Here is an 18615-nt window from a genome sequence, read left to right as displayed (position 1 = left end):
GTGATGGAAAGGAGGAATCATTTCTAAATCTAATTTTGTTGTTGTTGTTGTAGAAACACAAAATGTGGTTGCAAAAGTGTGCACACCCTCTTACTCCTGCCGATGTTGCTGTGTTTCGGTTGTGTTTGCAATCGCACTCACTTTCTCGTGAAATGGGAGTCGGCACACAGGCTCAGATTAACCCCAAATAAAGTTCAAATGTTCTACTAAAGCGCTGAATCCTAATCTTTTATAAGCAATGTATGAGGGAATGTTTGTTTGTATCCTTTCTTCATCCCTAGATAAGTGTGTTTACCTCTGTAGCCACCTGCAGCTGCAGTGAAACGGGGTGGGGGGGGGGGTTGCATTGGCGCTTTTGCCCCAATCAGCGTTTCCCATCAGGCTAAATGCTCCCCAGAGACGCGGATTATTACACGACACCGGTCCTCAGAGTGGATAAACGGACCTCGTTGTCGTGCGACTCCCCCCCCCCCACCACCACCACCACACTCCCACCACTCGAATCGAGTTGCGAAGACGGACAGCTCAGGGGCCGAGAGATGAAAGAGCCCCGCCGTCTTATTGACATTTTAATCAGAAACAGTTAGCGTGGACTGCTCGTGTTTGCGGGCGAGAAACGGCGAGGAGCCTTTCGGAAAATATGCGAGGATTGAAATGCAGCCCTTCGCTTGACACATCATTTACCTGCTGTCAAGCTACGTGCGGCTATTTGATCTGGAGGACTCCTTTGACACCCCCAACGCAACGCAGCCCCCCCCCCCCCCCCTTTTCCTCCCTCACTGTATACAGACACATGCAAATTCTATTCCAGTCTCGTCTTTCAGACTGTTGAATCATTAAATTGAGCTGGAGCTCCATTTTTTTATTTGTGCTGTTCTTAAACAGTCACATGATCTGCCTGGGAGAAATCATACATGTATATTGCAATTAATCGGTTTTTGGAGTGTTTTTCCGCTATATATTAGAATCTGCCATTTTTCTCATAATTAATCAAGCAAATATACTCCACATGCTTATATAGAATCTTGTTATTGCCTTATATTATCTTTTATGAGGTGGACATAAGCCTTGAATTACATGCATTTTTAAACATCTGACGCTGAGAGCGCAAATTATCAAGTCAAACGGCGTGAGTCAACGGCGAGCACGTGTCGCCGTGCCATTTTGATTATTTTTCTTTGGCCGATTATTTATTAGCACCAGATTGACGTTACGTAATCTGTCAGAGGCGTGACAAGCTAAATGCGGCGAGTACAGTTGGAAGCTCAAGACGGTACAGTATGTTGCGACGAGAAGCCGTGCAGTTTAGGTTTCATTTATCATAGGTAATTCACATCATTAGAAATAAAAGAAGAAATAGTAGATGGAAAAAAATCGAGTAAAATCTGTTGACCAGTGTAATCGGTTATTTGTCGATGAATCGATGAATCGGTGCGCCTCTGTGTAGGTTAGTGATAAATTACAGCAGCTGTTTTAATTTACGTAAAAAAAATCCAGTAAAATCTGTTGACCGGTGTAATCGTTTATTTGGCGATGAATCGATTAATCGTTGCACCTTTGTGTAGGTTGTTGATCGATTACAGCAGCTGTTTTATGTCGCGGCTATAAAGATCCTTCAAGTCTTTCGTCTGCTACCATTCACGACTGCTCCTAGCTTTTATTTTCGCCTTTTATTCCCCACGTTGCGTTATGAATTATATATCGTAACATCTTGGCGGTAGCGGGCCACAATCCCGTTTCGTCACCGTCACCTCCGTTCACCTTTTGTTGTCTCTCCCTCGGGGTTAGAATGTTTACAGATGAAGAACCCCGAGCATTCGAATTCCTTTTCAATTATTCATTGTCGAGTCTGTCGGACGTTTTTCAAACGTTTATGTCGTTACTTTGAAAGCAAACTTAAAAATGCTGTAATCCTCGATTGGGAAACAATAACGGGAGACGGGAGGGGCGCTCGCGTTCCCCGACCGCTCGTAAGTTGATCATCATCGGCCGGCTCGGAGCTGCAGGTAGGCGCTGACAGCTGCTTAATTTGGTTTGGTCACCGGGGCCGCGTCATCCCGTAACTGGTGCGGACCCAAGGTCACCTAAACCCGCTGCCAAGTTAGCACAAAAACAGTCCCTCTCTGAATTTCCGGGCGGGTGCTTTGGCTGCAATGGCAAATTTTCGATTCTTCTCACTTGATTGACTTTTTTTTTTTTTTTAACATGTAAACCAAACGGAGACGGCCGGGATTGCCAAAAATCCCAGATCTTTTTGTGCAATCTCATTTTGGGGAATATGGAAGGGTAGCAAGCGGCGGATATTTATTCAAGCCAAGCTCCGTCCCCATTCCGCTTACTGCCCATCTGCCACCGAGCCCTCCGAAAGGTTACTCATTTACATGTTTGGCGGTTAGAGTTTCTTCCGCTCATAACCGTTATTTAATCAATAAAGACGTCATCATTAGCGCGGCGTTAGAGCATCAACATTTCAAACTCTGTATCATTTTTTTGTTAATGAGGTCTTGAAAAGACAAAGCGATTGAGTGGAATTATACCGAGCGAGGATAAAAGAAAAAAAAAAAAATCCTAATTTCTCATCTAAAAGATGATGGCGAGGCTGAAATTGATGTATTGTTGTGATGGTTAGCCATATGGCGCCGTCGGCCTCCCCCATCCAAAAAATGTGTGATTACGGGGCTAGGTCAGCGCAACCTTTACCATTCCTCAAATGAATCTCTGTCTAATAACGAGAAGGACGACAACAAGGGAACGTGCCGGTGAATCTTTCGAGCTCTGCTAGCAATTGTTTGTCAAATTAAACATACACCGAAGACAAATAAAGGATTAATTTCTTTTTAAAGGCACCACAGTCTTTGGATTGTGAATTATTTTTACATGTTAGTTGTGTCATTTGCCTTCAGGCCGTATCAGTTCCATTAACCGTCCACGCTCGGATGGATCTTTAACCGCAAATTGAGATAACAGCGACGGGGATCCGTCTTTCAAAACGTCAACCAAATCTTCCCTCACGGCGCCTGAAAATTGACAAAATTGGAAAAAAAACAAAAAAAAACGTACAGGAATGAGAAACTATATGCCCTGTGGTGTTTTCATTGAGTTTTCGTATTACCTGAACAATTACAGCAAAATCGGATTTGTAATTATTTATCCAGTCAGCGTTTAAATGGCCGCCTCGTAATAATTGCCCTAGCTCAGGGCAACGTTGTTTTAGTAATCTACGCTACTGTTTCCCGACTCAAAGTTGACGCGTGATCGTGGTGGTGGTGATGACATGACGGAGGAGACGGTTTTGTGCTGGACTGACGAATGGTTGGCAGGTTTAAGCCCCCCCCCCCCCTGTGGCCTCGGGACAGTCACCTGTCAGCTCAGGTGAAAGCTCGTCGGAGTTGACGACTGCGACCAGCAGAGTGGATATGATGGGATGAGCGGAATGACAGTGACGTGACGTCGAGCTGCCTTTGTTAGCTGAAAGGAGAAGATCTGAAGATCTGAGCTAAAGCGAGTATCCATGGCGTGCTTGAACCGTCCAAAAAAAAAAAAAAAATCCAATTACTCATCATTTAAAACCCATAGGTAGTAAATTTAAGAGGATGTTGAGATGCTAACTTTATTAGCGTCGGGAACTTCATTCTACTTTGGAAATTTCTTAGAATTTTTTTCAGTCTGCCGAAAAAATCCCACCATTACTTTCAGCCCGTGACCACTGATCTCGTAAGAAAAGGAACAAGCGGGAGTTTAGTTTCGAGCGAACTGCTTTGACGCGAGTTATGAGCACACATCCGACCGCATAACCGAGAAGCCCTTCTGACGTGTCCTCGGGGGGGATCGAGATTTCACGGCAACTACTTCCACGACAAACCGGCCCCTGCCGCTCAGGGGGGAAAGAAATGGGCACCTGACAGGGGAGCAGGAGCCAGGGCGGATTAGATTTCACTTGGCTCAAATATTCGGCGTACTGCGTTAGCCATCTGAGTCCCGACGTGCTGATTCCTTTTCTTTGCGATGACTCACTCCCGTCCATCCAACTCACGAGCAGGCCTCAGCACTCGCGTCTCGTATCAACTTGACTTTTGATGGACATGTGCTACTTCTGCACTTGGCAGCAACAGCAAAAAAAACAAAGTGCAACAGAGTGTGTCCCCGCTCCTACCGCTTTACCTTTCGCTAGCTTTCATAATCACGCAATAAACGGCGTAAATTAACGAGCGTTGTTTCCAAATGCGCTCGTTAGCGGTCACCTCAAGGCACGCACTTAGCATCTCTTTAGTCTTCAATTTAGCGCCGCGAGCACCTTTCAATTCCCAAAATGACTTTTTAAGTAGCGCTCTGTCGTGACCCCGCTGACTGACGGGTAACTCTCGACCTTTTACCTCGCAACGATGTGCGTGCGTGTTGTCCTTTTGCCACAGCTCCCGGCCAGTTTGTTTTGCCCGTGCTCGCAGCATACGGCATTTAACACTCTCATAATTAAGTGGCCGGAGCCAAATTGCTCTGCCCAATCTCCGGCTTTCTGCTGGCACACCGAGGTAGGAACACTTTATTAGAACCTCCCCGGCGTACGTAATAAAATCACCTAGCGTAAAAAATGAATGTATAGCAATCTGCTATGATAGCAAAATTCAAAATGGAGAGAAAGCAACGGCGTTAAGTAGACAGACCTTTATCACCGTTTATCCTCGTCTTTTGGAGCCAACTGGGTGACGAATATTCCCCACCCAAAAGTCTCGGGCCCATCTGCTCGCACTAAGGCACAACATTTGTCAAAGTAGACTGGATAATGGTTTTGGCATCCTTGTTATAATCTCGGCGTAATCTTCATTTGTCCACCCTTGGCATCGGGACACTTCTGGGTTTGGAAAAGTAGGCAAGGCGTATTAAGTGTCCTCATTTCGCTTTCAGTTGCTCGAGTCGATGTGGAAAGTCATTTACGTTCATCGTGGAGCAACCAAATATTTGTTTTTTGTTTTTAGAAACGGTCCCCAAAAAAAAAAAAGTTGGTTTTAGTGATCGAATCTTTGCCCAGTGAAATGAATGAGAATCCACGACGTCAGTCAGTTTCACGGATTTCCCAGGTGTCTTTTGAAGACCAACTCCACCGAGAGATTTTGTCTAATTGTTAGGAAATTTAATCCACGCAGACAAGACAGATGGAAAAAATTGTAGATAACTTTTTTCTCATAGTGTGCAGGTGAAGTAAGGCGGCGAAGTTTATTCACCATAAAAACTGAATTTTAACACATCTTTTGTTGTATCACCCCGAAAGAAATTCATCGGCGCCCCCTACGAGCTAAAATCGGCCCTTGCACCGCCCCGGAGAACATCCCTCCTCACAGATCACGCGAATTAGAGCCTCCTCATCTACTTCATAAAGTTATGGATCAATATAATCAAACGACCGGCAAGCTCGGAAACGGAAGAAAAGCTAACAAACGGGTCGAGCAAAGACAATGCAGGACAAACGGCTCCCACTAATGTGGGTCACACACACACACACACACACTTCCACACACACTGTGTTCCCAGCTGTGTGGCCCAGTCAGCTGCGCTGCTTGCCAATGCCCGCCAACATCTGCTCCACAAAAACAATCTCCAGCTTTTAGCACTCAAATGGAGGTTACGCCATATGCCAGCAAGCCACTTAGTTGCAGCCAAGGGAGCTCGGGCCTTGGCTCGCCTTCACCGAGGTAACAGTGAAGGAGAGCGGCAATGGGATGTGAAGGGGATGATCCACTTTTAGTTTACCTGTAGCTCTCTCGTCCCTTCAATCTGTCCGTTTTTGCCCGACGCTCAGGTGTTTCCTTATTAAACATCTTAAATTTAGACCTCCTCAGAGATCCGCCGCCGTATGGCGCAACACTCGATCTTATCTCGCTAACGCTACTTCCAGATGTGCGCAATCTTCGAAACCAGGATCCGGATCGCTTTAACAACACTTTGCCTGATCGTGTGCATTTTAAAACCATTTAAACGAAATTAAAAGTGCCGATCGGGCTGGAGACGCGAGGCGATAATGGATTTTTAATTAAATATGGGAGCCAAAGGTCCCAAAATGGAGCTTGCGGCTAACCAAGCAGCAGCCATTTTGTGGCCAGGTTTATTATTATGATCCTTTTGGCCTTGAGTCTTGACATTCCATTCACATTATATTGTTTTACTCATTTTGTACGCTTGTACACCTGAAATTATTAATATGATTTCCATATGAAGCATTTTTTCTGTGTAAATGCAATTTATTTAAAGATTCTGACAGTACACGGAATATATCATCCGTGTCTAATCCCGCCTAGCTCTTGTCCTTGCTCAGACTTGCGAGGGGGAATAGACAAGGGAAGACGGAACATGTCCGCCCGCTCCGTGGTGGGCGGAGCCGATGGGAAGTTCTGGGACGGCAGGTCGGGGCTGGCTTCTGCGGGGTCACGGTTTCACTTGTGGGTATTAATTTGGGACTGTGTGTTTGTGTGTGTGTGATGGCCGTGGTGCAAGACGACAAATCACCTTGACAGGGCCTCTGCTGTATATCACACTCTGATGATCCCGCGCTTGAATGCTGATTAAAGTCTACCGGGAACTTAATTACAGTCAAAGCGCAAGCAGTACCAACGCTTTAACATTTTAGCGCTTGTATAAGCGGCGTTTTAAGTTTTATATCGGAAGAAGTTACTGTAAGGTTATTAAATGTAATGTGAAAATAACGGCTATAATATAATAATGGGTAGTGAGCTAGCATAAAAAGCTTTTTTTTTGTGTGTAGAACTGAGATAATTGAGTCTCTAACATGATATCCTGCTGTGACTTATTTCCCACCCGCTACCTTTATATGTATTTGATCCAACTGCTTTTTTTTTTTTTTTTTTTTTGGGTCCAAATTCACACTCCGTCAATTGAGCACCCGTGCCTTTGGCAGAGAGCCGCTGTCTATCTTTGAAGGCCTCCCACGTTTTGTTGTGATGATGCGTCCTCTGCCAAAAAAAAAGGCTGCAATCTAACCAAAAAAAGCAGTTTTTGTCTAACCCTAACCCAATTTAAGTCTAAAAAAATTTATTTTATCATTTCAAACGTAATTTACATTCTCTTTTTAAAGCACAATTATCTTTCTAATTTACTTGCAATTCCTTGAACGGTCAGAGGAGGGCAGTGTTCAAGTGGTAACCGGTCATGTAGGGCATGTTGTGTGCATCCTTGTTTGTATCATGTCAACCGCGTGCGCCTCTCCTATAGGTCAGCGATGCCCATGTGTGCTTTGCTCCCGTCTGCTGGTGGGCGTCCCCTAACTGTAGCGCTCATCCCAGTCGGCGGCCCAGACGAACCGGTAGAGGAATTATGCTAATGAGCAGCCCGATTATGCTAATGAGGCTTCAGTCGTCCGCCGCGATGATGCCGGGCTCGCATGACGACCAATACGGTCGCAATACGCCCGCTCGCCCTACGGTTTATCTTTAGAAGAAATTTTTTAGTTGTGTGCATCTGTTTTTCAAAGTTGCTAATTTTGTAGCGTGACATAATGTCGCATTCATATTTAGCATAAGCCAAAGAGCCTCTCAAGTCCAGCACAGCTGCGCCGCCTCATTCCCGGGGACGGCTTTTGGAGACATTTTCACGAACCCCCTCTCGTGGGCCGGAGTGATGCGGCGACAAATGCGTTCCGTCAGCCCGGGCGAGCACATCTGGGCGAGAGGTCTCGTGAAGACGTGCCAACAAAACTCTGATCCCGATCGGCGTGAGAAGGCGAGGATGTAATATTGAACGTCCAGATGGTTTCGAAGCAAAAGACAGACGCGGGGCGACGTGGCGGTTATCTTTAATTCATATCCGCTCAGCCTTTCTCGCCGCATTGTTAGGGACGCGCCGCTAATTTTGCAATAAACAAACTTACTTGGGTCAACATCACTTTGCCCCTTAAGTATTGATTGCTGGTATCGGCAGTTTCCACAAATACCCGATACCTCTTTATTGTATATCAAAATGATGGTAACTGCATTTCTTGATGTAATTTTTTAAAAATAGTAATATGAACGGCTGCTGCTTTTAGATGATGAAGCAACACATTGGCTTCCAGAATCCAATGCATCTGCTTCTCGTAAGCATTTACAAAATGTATGTAAATGCCGTTGGCAGCGTTTGAAGTGATTGCCGCGGCGCCGCTCGCCATCCTCTCCACAGAGCCTAGCGTGACCTCGATAATTAAGGAACGATTTTAAAATGCATTTCTAATTTTCTACCAGACCGAAAAGCTGCGTCGGACAAAAAAAAAAGCTGCACCCTCCCCTTGAATGGGGGCGACTCCCGGGCTTCCACTAAACTGGTCATGAATGCACAAACCATCTGTTTTTCTGGCCGTTTGTCAGCACGAGCGTGGCGGAGGCAGCTGTCGTGGCGGCCCTCTTTGAATGATGGAGCGTGCAACCTTTGTTTGGCTCGCGTAGGAAATGCTCGCTCTCGCCGCCAAATGTACCGAGCGGTCGCAGATAGACTTGGACGCCGCTCCGGGAAATCAAATCAACGACGGGGTTGAGATGGACAAAACGGAGAACCGGACAGAGCGGCCGGTGGAAGGTGGTTTCATTGTGTTGATGTGGTGGTCGTGAGGAGGGGAGGGGAGGGGAGGATATTGTGTGCTGGCCAATCTGTAGCTCAGTGGGTGAGGTTGTCAGGGATTGAGGCCAAAAATGAAGGCCAGGAGGCCAGGAGAGACAGGTGAGATCGACAGCAGAAGCATTTGCATTTTTATACTCCATTTTATTGGGGTTTCACGGCGCTGCCATGGACACCAACCAACCTGGGAGAGTCGTACATGCTTATAGCTGTATTAACTTTTTTAGGAGCTACCATATGTTCCTTAATTTGATCCTGGGCTCTTGTTGCAGCATTTTGCTGCGAGGAACCTTTTTTACATTATTGCTCACCTCATACTGGTTTAATTTCAACTGTGATGTGTAGCCCTAGTTTGGGTCACGGTGGCCAGCGTGACCTAATTGCATATATTTGTCGCGGCTGATTCACTTGACCGGAAGAGAGGGGCTGAGATTTTTAGGCTACGGGGTCAACTTGTGTGCTCTTTGTTTTATATCACATGACATTAGATGACATATGTCGGAAACAAAAGAGCATTTAAAAAAAAAAAGTTCCTTTATTAGTTTTATTTATTTATTTATTTATTTATTTATTTATTTATTTATTTATTTATTTATTTATCAATTGTCATCTAGACAGTCAATGTAATAATACTCTCATTCTTTATCCTCTGCGAAGAACGACTATTGAGAAGTAATGTCAGCTGTATTTGCCTATGCATTATACTGCCCCCATGTGGCCAAGGCGCAGACAATAAAAGGAGCAGCACAATGCCATGCTCTCTGAATTGAAACCATAAAACCTCCACATTATCACAGCTTCAAATGCTTTTGAGGGCCCGCTCGTGTTGTAAAAAAAGCATCCGCTGTAAAAGAAGCCACGCTTGAAAAGTTGTCTCCTCTTCGCGGTTTTGTGAGGGGTTGATTTGCTCCTTTCTTTCCCCTTTTGTGTCTCGCTGGAAATGATTTGCTGTTTCGTCACACACTTGTGTGTGTGTGTGTGTGTGTGTGTGTGTGTGTTGCTTTTCTTGCCGTGAATGCTTTAATGAAGTGGCATCTTATTATTACTGTTTGAAGAACGTGGGCTGGATCAGTGATGGCAGATGTTTTGTTTTTTTTCCCTTTTCCTCTTCGCTAGGATAAAAAGCTCTTATAAAAACAGATTGCTCCTTATGCTAACTACATTTGGGTGCGATTAAATTGACTTACGTTATTGTCGACGCTTTTTACAAGTGCAATGCAACGCGTGCTGCGGGGCTGGTCGAGCTTATGGTGTTAAAGCCGTGCCTAGCAGGAAGCAGTTGTGTCCTCTCACACGACAGGCGGAGCGTGGCGTTTTTTGTGTTTTTTTTTTTGCATAGCCGCGGGGTAGGCAGGCACCCCCGCCCCTTGCCCCCCCCCCCCCTTCCCCAAACTGCGTGTCACCAGTCAGCTCTTGTTAGACTTGACGGCTCTCTGATGTGGACGACTTTGTCACCGAGGGGAGACCTGGAGACTGAGCTGGAGAGATTTGGATACTTGGAGGGAGAGAGTTGTCCAAGCAGTTGCCCACCCCCACCCCGAAGAGGTATGACCATCTGAGGGGTGTCCTCCAGCTTGCTCTGTGGTCCAATGCACATTCAAGCCCCTTTCCTCACAGAAGCTGGCATTTGATGGCAACTTTATTTGCAGAAATATTTGAATCCTACTTCCACGATTGTGATCAGATGTCGATCTCGCTCGCACATTGCCCCTTCAATGGACTGCCGAGCACTCATTCATGATCTCCCACTTTTGTCTGGAAACCCGAGCGGCTCACAAAAGGCCGTGCGGTGACAGAATGGGCCCTTTTCTTTGGAGTGGTTAACGGGCCAAGTGAGGCCAAGCGTCAACGTCGCAGCTTTCGGGGTGGGGCACGAGCATATGGAGATCCGAATCAAATTCAAATGTGCCACAATGGCAGCCAAATGAATGCTAATGCTCTTTGAGGCTTTGTGGAAAGCGACTCCTTGGACTCCTCGCCTCTTTATCACACCCAACGAGACCTCCGCCTCCTCATCATCGGCCTCTTGTGCCCCCGATCGATGACGCTGACAGTTGACAGATCCTCCCGCCTCCTGTGTCTTTGTCGAGGGGGGTCCGAACGGGGCCGCTTAAATCGCCGACGGGGGTGATAAAACAATCCAACGTTGACGCTAAATGTCCATAAGGAAATGATTATTTAAATGAACGAGATGAAAAGGGCGCACGGTGTCGTAAACACCTCGGCGGATTGCTCAACGGCGCGTGCGAAAAGTGAGGTCATTTAACAGGTGGCTCCTCCGCGTGCGCCACGTTGAATCGCGCCGTTATCGTTAGCCCATGCTAGAAAATCCTAACTGCGCTTAATTGCTAACACCAAAATCGATATTGGACAATTTGACAATGTAAGTCTAGAAATTTTATTTCATTTTTATTTCATTTAATTGACTAAATGATGGCAGCTATATTATTGTGTCCCTGAATGAGGGTTGGGGATGACTGGTTGAGATTTCTCTTTCTCTTCCACCCACTCTACTGGTTTTTTTTTTTTTTTCACACTTTCAGAATGCGCCGGCCTTTGAAGGACTTGTGAAGCCGAAGGCGTCCCGTTGTTCAATCAAACAGATTAAGTCAGTCAGACAAGCGGCGATGTGTCCCATTCGATAACGTGACTTTTGGCGCGCCGCGTCTCAAGCGACCCTCCCGAGTCACCGTTGTCGCTCTTTTTTTAGTGCACTGTTAGCGAGCTAATTTGCCAGTCATTATTATTTATTTCCTTTTTTGTCGACCAGCGCTCTGTTCCCTGCGGGGGGGGGGCCGTACATGGATTCTCATAGCAAAGTCACAGAAACATCATGAAAGTTAATCCCTGTTAATCCCTCGTAGTGTCGTGTGTTTAAAACGCGGGCGGGCCGGCAAGCCAGTAATGAGGACATCTGTTTTCATATGGTCCTTGACACTTAGCACCAGAAACGTGATGTCACGCTGTCCAAACGGGGACGCGGCTGGCTGGCAGACAGCACGCTGTCCGGTGATTGCTTCTGACAGGTCACTGACAGCTCTGGAGGTGAGGTGGGCGCACGGCAAAGGGCAACCAGGGGATGAGGGGCCGTGGCGTCGGGCTACGGGGGGTCTTGCTTCGAGACCGCCGCTGACTAAATGGGAAAAAATGCAATTGGCGTCCAATACACTGTTTTCTTGTCACAAAAAATATTTTCTCTGCTTTTGGGTGAGATAGCGGCGTTTTTGGTTAAACCAACCCTTGCTCTACCTCTAATTACTTAAGACAGAAGAAGTTTTTTTTCCAATGTGTTTTTTGGATGTGGAAGGAAGCTGGAGTATGTTGTTGCCCTGTGTGTGCGTGCGTGTGTGTGTGCGTGTGTGTGTGTGTGTGTGCGCGTAGCTTGCGAGGCAAATTGGTTGGCCGTCGTCTCGTCATGTGGCCAGTCTCCAGTGTGACCTTGCATTAGTGCATATGCTCACAGCGGGGTCACTTGGTTGAGGGCATGATCTGTCAGCCTTTGTTTGTTGAACGGCAGGCAGCGCCAGCCTGCGAGATAGCATATTTCACGCAATTAGCGCTCCGCATCCAACAGACGCGATCAAAAATGACAAAAATAAATGTCCAGTTGTTCATTAGCGAAAGCCATCTTTATAGAATGGTAGCATGGATGTTTTGGCTCCATCGATAAATTGTTGCGATTGTATGTATTAACCGTAAAAGCTAACCGAATGCTAACATACAATGCTAACCCCCGCAGGTTAACAATTAGCATCAGCTTTGTTACCTTTTAAATATCAACTCAAACGCTTCTCCAATACACATCAACAACACATAACAATCCTCAAAGGCATATCGTATTTATCCTCTGCAAAGAACGACTAATATTCTTGCCGTACCGAGAAGCCAAGAGGAGCTGCGTATCCTGCGCAGTATATCTGTAAGGCTGACATATATGAGGATGCTTTGAGGTCATCTGCCAATAAAAGCCTGGCCTGCAATGCTTCAGATAAAGACGTGTAGCTATGTGATCTGTTTACGCGTTTGCGCGTGTGCGCGCTTGGCAGTGATGGAGGTAGCTTGACAGAGAGTGTCAGCGCGAGGGTCGGCGGCGGCGCTGACGACGGGCGCCCTCTGACAGTCGCTCTATAAGGCTTGGTAACCAGCCTTTTTTTTTCCTGGGAGGTGTTTACTGTCACTGTGTGTTGTGCCTGCCTGGCAGCCCAATTTCTCCAGGCTGTCAATCTCCACAGACACTAACCTGCCATGTTAGATTTGACCTCCACAAGGGAGATTAGTGTCGCCCAGCTTCTGAGGCATTTTTCTTTTTTTTTTTCCCTCCTACCAATCATGCAAACCCCAACACCACCTCTTGATTTGCGTGGATACCTGGAAGAGCAAGCGTGTAACTGCTAACGATTAGCATTAAGCTAGCGGACTCTGTCAAATAATAAGTCTTAATAGCAAAGAAACAAAAACGGACTACCTATGCGCTTATCTAAAAAGCTAACAAAGGAATTAACATTTTCCAAAACCAAAAGAATAAAAGTGACGGAGCCTAACAGAAGCAACGTGAGCGTACGTAATACAGTTAGCGGCGCAGTTGTCGCGCGCGAGACTTGTCGGGGGCGCCGACTGTGAGCGTGATGCAGTTTGTGCGTGGGAGGCCTCAGACACTTCCCTGTTAATTAAGGGTGTTACATGATTACTCTCACACGGGTACTTGCGTACGTAGCTTTCTGGGTTGACTGACATTTTCTGACATGAGGTTTTTTTTGGGCTTGTAAACCTTTTTTTTTAATACACATTATGCTCCTTAAAAAACAAAATCTAGCGGTTGATTCTACCATATTGTGTGTTTTGATAAGGTAAAAAAATAGCTCTTTTACATTGTGAAGGCTTATATGCCAATGTTCCCGATGATGTGTTAGCATTAAGCTAGCGGACTAAACCGCTGCGTTGTTGTTTTGAATATGCGGTTTGTTTCTCTTTGTCGCATGGTTTAATTTGATGTCAGAAATACATGAAACACCTTGAAGCCACTTTTTATGCACTATTTGGACATGTTGTTTTTCAAAGGTCAGCCTCACTGCGACATAGTAAAACACAAAGGAGTTGTATTTATCATTATTGTAATATTTAATACCATATCTTGGTAGCAGAAGGTCCTTGGGGCATTTTACGTGCTCCAAAGATGCAGATGTAACTTCCCAGATAGATAAGGCACGCGCCAGTCTTGCGATAATTCCACTCTATAATCTGCATATCATTTTTTCGGGATCTATTGCATTGAATTTTCATCGTTAAGCAGCCCTCCATATGGATACAGGGCTCGTCCTATCGGAGGCCCGCCGCCGCCGCCGCCGTAACGATGTTTGAAAAGGGCCATCACAGGTGGATTTACGACGCGCCCCTCGTTCCTTATCATCAATTGACCGGCGCGCCGGCGACGGGCGGTTATGCCGTCACATAAAAATCCGCCGTTATGGGCCCCGCGTTCTGTTTAGCTCTTGATCGAAATGTGGCGTCGCTTCCCTCTGCCGTATTTCTGACCATGAAAATTATAATATGGAACAAAGATTAGAATGAAATTATCACGGCTGGAGGCGTTTACCCATAGGGCAAAGGGTGTGGGGGGGTAGACTCACCCGGTAGACTCACCCCCCTCCAGAATAATGATAATACATTAGAATGTGAGAGCGGCACTGTTATTGCTGGACATTATGTATGTTCAATTTCTACTAGCTCACACGGGCCAAGCTCTGGTGACGGATAGGTCGTTACTTGCCGCGCCGGTGAGCACTTATCAGCCTTCCCGCTGCTGTTTATGACCGCCGTGAAGAGCTCTTGTCAGTCAAGGTCACTGCTTTGTGTGTCCTCCTTTAATAGTTCCTTCTTCACAGTTGTTGAACTTTGTGTGCTTGCTAAATGGCGGCGGGGGGGGGGTGGGGGGGGAAGACTTACAGGTTTACCTACCCGAGCCGGCGGGTGGAAATTTTTTGTAATTTTTTTTTCACCCCAACTCGAAATGAAGACATGTTTTATTTTTCCCTTTTCGCTTCAATTTGACTTTTTTTTAAATTTCATTTGACAGTCATTTGATGATGGTTCTGAGTTATTATACGTGTTTTCATGATATTCAATTTTAACCGCTGCACCCTCGTGCGATGCGTTTAAAAGCAGGCTGAAATTGCCGGAACAAACAAACTGCTTGTGTGTGTGCGGTAGTGTACGGTAAGTTTGGCTGACAGGATCCAAAGAGCCTCTCCTAACTGGAGGGCCAATGCTAATGCTTGGCTGGTTGCGTTACACCAGCTAGTGCCGACATCACAAGTGGCCCGCAACGACTAGCCTAGGGACACAAACAAGATTTTGGTTGCCTGATATCTATTTTTTGTTTTTTTTGTTTTGCTTGTTTGTTTTAGCCCGGAGCATCTGATGTTTGTCATGGCCGTGCAAGTCTTTGTATCTCGCCCACACTTGCGCTGGCTTGTTTGGGCTTGCCTCGTAATTTTTTCCAATCCGACTATAATAAACCCCGTACATTATTTTGCAGTTTAATAATTTGATTTGAGTGTAATTTCACTCTCTACCACTAGGTGGTGGCACTCTTCTGTTTGACGTTGAAGACTGAATTTGATGTATTTCAGCACCGGCATGTTTTTACTGAAGATCACGAAATATCCAATTTTGAATTCTACTTTTTGCGCCCACAAAAGACAACAGCCATAACTTTATTTTGTTATCTTTGTGAATTATTATTGTGAGTTGAATACTTACATTTTGATTGAATAATTGTTTTGATTTGAGGTGAGGATTTTATTTGATGGCAAGAAATTGAGGCACGACATTTGTATCTGCGTTCTATTAGCTCCATATTTGTCGCTCGTCTTTCCCCAACACAATCCTTCTTTCTTCCTTTGTCCAACGTCCCCCCCCCCCCCCTCCAATCGTGACCGTGCTTCCATTAATCCAAATGGACAATGGCTGACAAGGTGCTTTTCATTGTCATCATTTGTCTTGGAAAGGCACCCGGCATCATTTACCTTCCCTCCCCCCCCCTCTCCCCTCCCTCCCGCTCCCCCGCCGTAAAACGGACCACTTCCTTGTTCTTTAATGTTGCAGTGATACATTTGAGAGTGTAAAAAAAAATATTTTTGTGTGTGGTTACATTTTTTTTCTAGGTTTTCCCCTTCCTGAGGCACCACCTCTGAAGACTTTGGGCGCTGTCATTTCACGACACCCCGTGACGCGGGTGACACTCAGCCTTTGTGACAGGTGCTGGACGGCCATCTTAGACAAGTTGGCAGTCTTTCTCCGGGTAATGTGAGTGAAATGTACAAACACGAGCATGTGTGGTATTAGTGATCCGTGTGAAGACAGGCCAAACAACAGCCCTGCCTTTGAACGGAATCGCCATAGACGTACAGTATATCGAGCGAACACATAATAAAATGTAGTTTAAAAAAAATAAAAGTACGTTTTTATCCTTGCCTTAGCCACTAGGGGGCAGTATAAGACAAACAACGGTTCATTGGGTGTTTTAAGCCCTCTTCAGCTCATCTAATCTCTTCAGGGAGGATAAAGAATATATGATTATGGTTGTGCTACCGGACTGTTCTGTTTAAACATAGATGCAAATTAGCATTAGCATAAAGATAGCGGATTGAGAGGCTGAAGCATGTTTTAAATAGTTTAATATTGTAACTAAATACAAATTTATATTATGTAGTGGAGAACGGTGGCAGACACAGGGTTCATGTGTCCGCGTTTCCCCGGATGAGACACCTTTCTGGAAAGCCTGTGGAGAGACGACGTCGGTCAGGAAATGTTCACACAATCGCGCCCTGATTGAGGTTGAGGCAGAGGTGCCCTTTGCCAAAAAAAAAGCCCCCGGGATATGATGGGACACTTTTAGATCGCAACATCACAGCTCTCTCAGTGTTTAGCTTTTTTTTTTTCTGTCATAGGAAACTCTTTGTCATTTTGTTGTGTTTTTAATTGTCTAGAAATAATTGAAAGCGAATGGACATACCGATATGAAACGGTCTTTGAAAATTGTTTCCTACAGGTCGCGCATGTTTACGTTTTAGCCGGACCTGTAAGTCAGTATTATTCTCATTATTTTTGCATCTGTGTTCGTTCAAGAAACAGCTGTTAAAATTTGAACGGGATGGAAGGCGACAGGGGCCCAAGTTGTCCCCGCTCGTTCGGCTCACTTGGCTTTGACGTGATGGCTGCTGGCAATGTTTTGTGCTGAACTCAACATCTGTGACAACCGCCACTGACCACTTCGACCCGCCTTCCCCGCTGCTGTCCTTCTTTTCCCTTCACACTTGCATTTCTTTTTTTTTTTTTTTCTTTACATGTTTCTCACTATCCTGTCTTCTTTTTTTTTTTTTGCCTTCCAGGATGCCCCTGCTGCGGTAGGGCAGAAGACCAAAACGCAAAGGGGGCAAAGCGAGAAACTGCGGCGCCACCGGATCGCTTTCCCCTGCCAGGGTCCATCGGCGTCACGGCCGCATCAGCTGGTCCCGACGTGGCGAGGTCATCTGAACATCTGGCCCCCTCCACCGTGCTCTCTTAGGTCAGTGGGTAGCATCTGTTGGTAGACCCCCGCCGCCATCTACATCCGTGACAACGGACACAAACCTCATAAAACCTCACAAAACACGTCTCATCCATTTGCGCCATGAATATTTCTAGCGGGCATAAAAATATAAATAGTCTACACACCCTTGTACAAATGTCACAAAACATTTTCCACCATTGTGACCTGTAATGTGAACAACTCAATTGAAAGGAAAAAAAACTGATGAGGTTGCGAAAGTGTGCATACCCCCTTAACTAGGTGTTCCAGATTCACATTCAAACTTGAGTCCGCACACTTGCCACCATGTAAAAACTCCTCTGATAGATAATAGAGTAAAAAAAAAAAAATGAATACACTAATGCAAATAAAATTTATTCAATTAATCGAATAATCAATAGATGAATAGCTGATAAAAATATTCAATAGTGACAGCCCTAGCACTGAGTAACTTATGTTTGATGAATTGTTGTTTTGGAGGAAATGTAGTCTTGTGTTTGGCTTTGTGAAAGAACAACAATGAGGCCTTTCTTTCTTGATGCCGCTTGCGAGTGGCTCGTTGTCCTAGTGTGTGCCAGTGAAGTTTGAGTCGCGGGGGCAGGAATTATTGAACAGAGTGGCAGCTGAGAGTGGAACCAAACAGATGTTGCAATCATAAAGAAATACACAAGCTCTGAATTAAATATGAAGCGCGGCTCAAAGAACGTGAGGATAGCCCAAAGCGTCATTTCTTTCCTTTTGGCCGAAGGCGGCCGGCCTCATTAAGACGCCGAGCGGCCGCCGATTGGCCAGGTGATGTCGTGATAACAAGCTGGAGCGACGGCGGTAGAGAGGCGGTAGGTGAGACAGCTGTTCGGAGCATACTGCCCATTCATTATTCACAAGCGGAGGGGCTCTCGGCGCGCCGCGTGCCGTGTCAAAATGTTTGAACGCATTACGCCATGTCGGCCCAGTGATGAAATCTGTACAAAAGAGCCGAATCTGACAGAATGTCCTCGGAACATTCGTGTTTTACCACAAGTGTTTTGTTGCCCACTCGCAGAACTGCAAGTCGCTCTGAATATTTGATGTCGGATCCTTCACTTCCATTTTTCCTTCAGTTTGTCTTTTTCCTGTCATCAAAAATAGCACGTTATTTAGAAATGTAAATGAGCTCTTGTGTTATTTTTCGCAATGTCTCATTCTTTTGAAATCAGCTCAGTTTTAGGTCGCTATTGAAGACGAGTCATTTTGCGTTCACACAATACCGAGTGAGTGCGAAGTCCCCGGCCAACATGGTGGAGTGATGCCATTAAAAAGGCAAATGTGATTAAGTTTAGTAAGCGCGCCCTCGTCTTTGCGATTGTCAGCGGGGGTCGGGCTAAAGCGATGTGACACGGAAATTACTCTCCCTCCTGGCGGCTAATACGACTCGTCACTCCCAGGAAATATCAGAACGAAGGCGCCACTGA

General features: G+C 45.7%; 1 long non-coding RNA gene across 2 annotated transcripts in view; it reads left to right on the top strand.

Annotated features, from left to right (window-relative positions):
- LOC147041619 (uncharacterized) overlaps positions 1–17130 on the top strand; it is a 31171-nt gene extending 14041 nt beyond the window's left edge. For both annotated transcript variants that reach the window (XR_015069125.1, XR_015069126.1), the window contains exons 4-5: positions 15759–15900; positions 16986–17130. This is a non-coding gene — a long non-coding RNA (uncharacterized LOC147041619). The remainder of the gene's footprint in view (positions 1–15758; positions 15901–16985) is intronic.
- The last annotated feature ends 1485 nt before the right edge of the window (positions 17131–18615 follow it).

Source organism: Syngnathus leptorhynchus, chromosome 19 (genome assembly GCF_054491065.1).
Source record: "Syngnathus leptorhynchus isolate UIUO chromosome 19, UIUO_Slep, whole genome shotgun sequence".
Lineage (NCBI taxonomy): Eukaryota > Metazoa > Chordata > Actinopteri > Syngnathiformes > Syngnathidae > Syngnathus > Syngnathus leptorhynchus.
The sequence above is the reverse complement of the archived record's forward strand: the minus strand, read 5'-3'. Positions and strand labels throughout refer to the sequence as shown.